Here is a 6,013-nt window from a genome sequence, read left to right as displayed (position 1 = left end):
CGTTGCCCCCAACGTTCTAGACAGACCACTCTGGCGCCTCACATTTAGACACGACACTGCAGCAAAACCAGGTCCACAATTAAGATATTTTAAACCATTTTACCGCTGTTATATATCATATCTGTCCTCCTCATCCTGGCCTGCTCCTCCCTCCCAGGCTCCTCTTCTGCTTCTCGGTAACGTATACCGCGGCAGTGACTTGTACCCATATCTATACTTTTCAAACCATTTTACATTTCTTTTCTGCTTTCAATTTGTCGACGGTGTGGACAGTTACGGTGATGTTCGTATCGCTCTCGGTTTGGTTGGGGCTACTCCTTTTATACTCCTTCCCCTCAGTAACCCGTCCCTACTATGCCGCTTCTTCCCGTATAATAACACCCGTTACTATCAGCGGGGCGATGGTTGAGCCTATATAAAGGAGTTACTTTGATACTTCCCTGATGTATAAATGCTAGATTTTCGATCCCACACACAGTGATTCGCTAATTTAACACTTTTTAAAATGAATAAGTAATTATTATTTTTAGTATATATTAGTTTTTAGTTCTTTTTACTAGAGACACACACACACCTTGCTAAGTTTAAAGGGCCCCCCCGGATCAGGAAACCAGGCGAGGCAAGAGGCCTTTTCAGATTTTTACCCCAGACGTCCCCCACTAACTGCTCTTGTCCCCCTGTATATTTTAAGCACTGCCCGAGGGGATCTTTCAACACATGATTTTTCTTTAGTACTCACGGTTAGGAACCGTTCCTCCCAGGTCACCGGAGGTCCCCTCCTTCTCAGGACGCCCGCTAGCCTTCGTTGGTCGCGGTCCGAGAGAGGCTAAGTGCTCGGTGGCTCTGACCGGCAGAGCGGATGGGAATGCACTCCCCTAGGAGATAACAGAGTCTACTGTCAATGTCGATCCCCGCCGGGCTGCACTCGCCCAGGTGTGTTAAAGAGGAGTCTTAACTGCCCTCACGAGAGGGAAACTTCTACCCTCGAAAAGCTGTGTGTGGGAGAGAGAAATTAAATGACTAAAATCAAGGAATACAAGTCTTTTGTCCCCTAGCTCACAACAAGCTCAGGTGGTTTTATTATTTAGTGAATAATCAAAAAAACAAGTACAAAAAACAGAAAGCCCTTCCTTTCTGCCCTAAAAGCAAAGAGTATCAAAATCAGAGACTAGATAAGTGGGTATGCTTTCGCTGAAGAAAGTGGCCACATCAACTCATATTATACTAAAAGTCAAGGCTAAAACCCCCTCCCTTCTGTAAAACAGGTAATTCCACCACTACGTTATCACCAGTTGCCACACAGATGACCAGTTCAGACCGTTTCCACTGTACTGAAGTGACCCTTAGCACACTTAAAGTTGCCAAGGTCACACCTACCGAATATAAGTTTTTTAGTTTATGCTGTTTCTGATATGTAGTTCATCTTTCATCAAAACAAGTCTTAATGGGTTTACATGGCACACTTTAAGCAGATAATATATAATATATAATATATATATAATATATATTATATATATATTTCACCTGTGAGTTGTATTTCAGACAAAACATATATTTTATGGAGAGTTTACTTCAAGCAAACACATATTTTTAGTGCGAGTATATTTCAAGCGGTACATTATTTAGCTTTAGCTTTGTGTTTCTTGGGTTTTCAACTGACCTCCGTTCACACAATAAAATTGAATCCCGAAAAATGTTACAAGTATTTTTCCCGCCCGTTGTGTCGGTATTTAATAGTTATTGGCCTGATACTCAATAGCACTTTAAATGAAAACCTGGAAGATGAACAACAAAACAACAAGGCGGTGTAGGGTGACCGTCCATGCTTTATTATGAATACACACATCAAAGCTAACTATAAAGTGGCAAGCGCCCTCTTTGCTGGGGGTGTTCGCAATAACAGAAGAAAGCTTCGTCTCAAAACTGTCACAGCGTTTTGTGTGTTTCTGAACTTGCGAGTTCAGTCTTCCAGGTACAGCCTGCAGTACGCTCTCCCCAAGAACACAAGTCCGTTCTTTGCTTACTTGGTATGGTATTGAGAAATGCCCTCCATCTTCAACCTGTGAGCTGGTCGACGAAAGTCCAGTGATGCTCTACCGTGTTCTCGTTTGCACGCTCACTCATGTGATGCACACGCGTGTTGCTATGGTGAAGCCTTGTTTCATGATATAGTCCATGAGGTGAACCCTTAGGGACACCTCTTGGTGATAGTCACACGTCCAAAGTTGAATGACACCTGGCAGTCGCTGGTGTCCATCATGCGTTTGTTCCACTGGGTGAGTTGTTAGAAACTTTCAGCAGGCCGTGAACCTTCGTATTATGGTTAGCTGTGTGATGATAACGCGACTGGGTGTGAATATTTTGACAGTTTCCGAGTGTTGGAGAGCTCCACGACCTGCTCGAGATGTCAGGAGGTACAGTGCTTGGGGATCGTAAGGCATTGGATCAAGGTCGATCTGGTAGAATTCCGCCTCTTTCCAAGGAGGTCTGTCTCTGTGAAGTTCAAGGGTAGGGTCAGCTCAGACGTCCGCAGGAATTCAGGATGTACCGGACAGTGTCCCATTCGCGATCAATGAGTAATTCCCTTGGGATCGCGAGTTGTGGGAAATCTCCCCGACATGGCACCCAGCATGGAGTCTGGATAGCGCTGCAGGGTGGATAAACGGTGGTGTACAGGTGCCTCCTACATTCAGTACAGGAGTACTCATCTATGGCAGGAAAAAAAGGGACCAAGGAGAGGATAAGATCACGTTTTGTGAAGTTAAGGAAGTTAGCAATTGCATCCTGCAGTTGTAAAGATAACACGAACAGTTGAATTTCAGCTGCCAACCTAGCCAAAATAAAGAGTCTATTACAAAGGCTCTACAATAAATCATGTAGTTTGTGGTGCTGTGTGTTGCATTATATTAAAAGTGTTAACATTTTGTTCCCCCAGTACTACCAGTGAATATGTAGTGCAATACATTCATCAGCACCACAAAATACACTCCAAAATGATCAAACGTTAAATAACACCTCTTATAAAGTTTCAATAAAATCCCAACATTGCAGCCTTTATGAAGGTAAACTTACAGAGGGAATTTATTAGCAGCATAAGTTTTAGTTGCCAGAAATGTAACTTTTTATTTATCAGAAACAATCGTCTGACACTACTCCTATTCAAGTGTTCTATCCATCTCTTACCCTATGGCCCCGTCTCCTTTATCCAGTTTGGAACAATGCCCACTTGGTCAGGACCAAATTAGAGAGGGAACATATACGCTTTGGCTTAATTCAATTTCACCTGTGAAAAACATCAAATTAACATGCTGCTGCTGTAACCAAGTACTAGACCAGGGGTCTTCACGTTTTCCACCAAGGACCCCAAACTGTGATGGCAGATGGAGCGGGACCCCCTAATTATATATGTGTATAAAATGGTGTTTATATCAAACTGTCCTATAGTGCATGTGTGCATTGATGACTGAAAGACATCTTCTGCTCCATTATTTGTTTATATACAGTGTTTTGAATTCAATTTAATGTGTATTTAAAGACATTTCAATTATTGAAAAAATTGCAGGGGGGGGAATATAAAAAAGTTCTAATCAACCAAACTTTCGCGAGCCCCATGCAGTACCTCGCGCGACCCCCTAGGTCGCGGACCCCCTGTTGAAACCCTGATCAGACTATAATTGACACTATCTGTGAACTCAGTCAAATATGTGTCATGAAAGCTTGCATGGCCTACCTGTGTGTATGTGTGTGAAGAGAGTGAGAGGGTGGATCACATCTAACGTTACCCGTTTACTTAGAAGGATCACGTAAAAGAACATACTGAATTCAAGCACTTGTGATAATGTTATTCCAGTTCTTAATGTGTTTACTTAGTTTTGAAACTCTAGATTGAAATCATGATAAGCTTTCTGGTAAAACGTCTGTATTGGACGAAACACTTTCACAAGCGTACATTGTTGTAGCCGTTTAAGACTTTGATCATCATTACACATTATCTGTTTCCATGACAACAGACAAACTCCATCTGCTCGAAGATGTGATTTGATCGACAGCTCCAGAACAACTGCACAATTAAATCGTGTTGTCAACTGCTGTTTCAAATGTCAAGAATGACTTGACATCATGTGTCTGTAACCAGCAAATAACACAATCATAATTGCACTGACGCTACTGGCTAGCTGAGTGAACATAACCCAGTTAATTCACATTTTGTAAATGCCCAGTTTTTTTAGCCACACTGCGACTTCAAATACGTTAAGGTGGTGAATGCTAGTGACGCCAGCTAGCTAATGTTTGTGTAGTGGCTAGCTAGGGTAAAAAGTAACCATCAAAATATATTTTAAAAGATGAATGATGTCAACAGTTGTGATACAGCTTGGATGTGTATGATATTGTTAACGTTACGGTGCGTTGAATACATGGAGTACGGTACCACAGCGGAAAGGGTTTTATCGCCTGCTAGCTATTTAGGGTGACCAACGTCCCCGTTTTCCGGGACAGTCCCCGATTTTGGCTACCTGTCCCCGGCTGGATCTGTCCCCGGTTTTCCCTGTGACTGAAAGACCGAAATTGGATAAAGAAAGAAAAAACGGAAAAACGTAGCCGATAATCGCACACCCAACACACGCCAGCCCAGGCAGCCAGAGCCAGAGATGTTTTAGAAGCCGTGTTTTACGATGCTAAATCACTGATTATTTACATGGAGTCTGGTGCGTTTAGCGAACGCAATTATATTTAATCTGCATCACTGTCAAAGGAAAATATGTGCTCAGTAGTTTTTGTTGTTGTATCTGATTCTCAGGAGCAGTTGCAGAAACACCTTGATCAGTAAAGCAAAAGCTGTCAGTATTCAGTAAACATTAAACACGTTATGAATATTGAGACTTTCTATCTTGAAATATTGGACTATAAGGACTTTCTATCTTGAAATTTAGGACTTTCTATTGAAATATTAAGACTTTCTATCTTGAATTTTAGGAGTTTTTATCTTGAAATATTAGGACTTTTTATCTTGAAATATTAGGCCTTTTTATCTTGAAACATTAGGACTTTTATCTGAATATTAGACTTTTATCTGAAGTATAAGGATGGATTTTTTTATCTTGAATATTAGGACTTTCTATCTTGAAGTGTAGTGGAGTGGAGTAGGAATTAGCAGCAGGGGTGGGTCTAGGATCTACCTTGGGGGGGAGGAAATAAAGTCTGTCTGTTTCACTTCTCCCCTAATAAGAACAGCTCTAGTGTCCCCGTTTTAAGTTTTACAAAAATAAAAACATTACTTGTTTTGGAGGTAAATACGCTTCTGAGCTGAAAATGTCCCCGGATTTTGTCTGAGAAATCTGGTCACCTTAATTGCAAGCTAGCGTGCTAACAAAGCTAGCGGTCCACGAGCCGTTTACGTTAACTGATGTTACTACGGTTGACGCCGGGATCTTAATTAGACTAGCAGGAAGTACCATACGTTAAAACAAAGCCTTACCGGCTCGCTTTTTTTGCTTCTTTGTCTTTTTTTGTCCAGAAACAGCGACTTGCGGTTGGTACTTAACGGTGCAGATAGTATCGAGGCCAACGCTGGTATTGGTATTTGATCGATACAACTGTAATTGAATCGATATTTTAATTTAGATAACTCTCCTCTACGTTCACTATACTTTGCTTGTGTCTTCCACCTTCCTGAGCAAACGCTGCTTTCACATCTTGGCCCACATTGCCCCTCCTCCCCCTCCTGTAATTCGTTGTTGTGTCGTCACGTGACTCACTGACACAACGCGCAGAGGAGCAGCAACTCGCTGTATTCATTCTACAGTGCCTAATAACTAATAATTCCCCTACACAAAAGTATTTTTTTAGTAAAAAGTATCGTATGGTATCGGTATCCGGCGAGTTGCTGCTCCTCTGCGCGTTGTGTCAGTGAGTCACGTGACGACACAACAACGAATTACAGGAGGGGGAGGAGGGGCAATGTGGGCCAAGATGTGAAAGCAGCGTTTGCTCAGGAAGGTGGAAGACACAAGCA

General features: G+C 42.1%; 1 pseudogene; it reads right to left on the bottom strand.

Moving 5' to 3' along the window:
* Nucleotides 1-2,055: 2,055 nt before the first annotated feature.
* On the bottom strand, nucleotides 2,056-2,708 carry LOC116699247 (BTB/POZ domain-containing protein KCTD6-like; annotated as a pseudogene).
* Nucleotides 2,709-6,013: the final 3,305 nt, after the last annotated feature.

The sequence above is a fragment of the Etheostoma spectabile genome, chromosome 12 (genome assembly GCF_008692095.1).
Source record: "Etheostoma spectabile isolate EspeVRDwgs_2016 chromosome 12, UIUC_Espe_1.0, whole genome shotgun sequence".
Lineage (NCBI taxonomy): Eukaryota > Metazoa > Chordata > Actinopteri > Perciformes > Percidae > Etheostoma > Etheostoma spectabile.
Note: the sequence above shows the minus strand (reverse complement) of the source record. Positions and strands in the feature narration are given on the sequence as shown.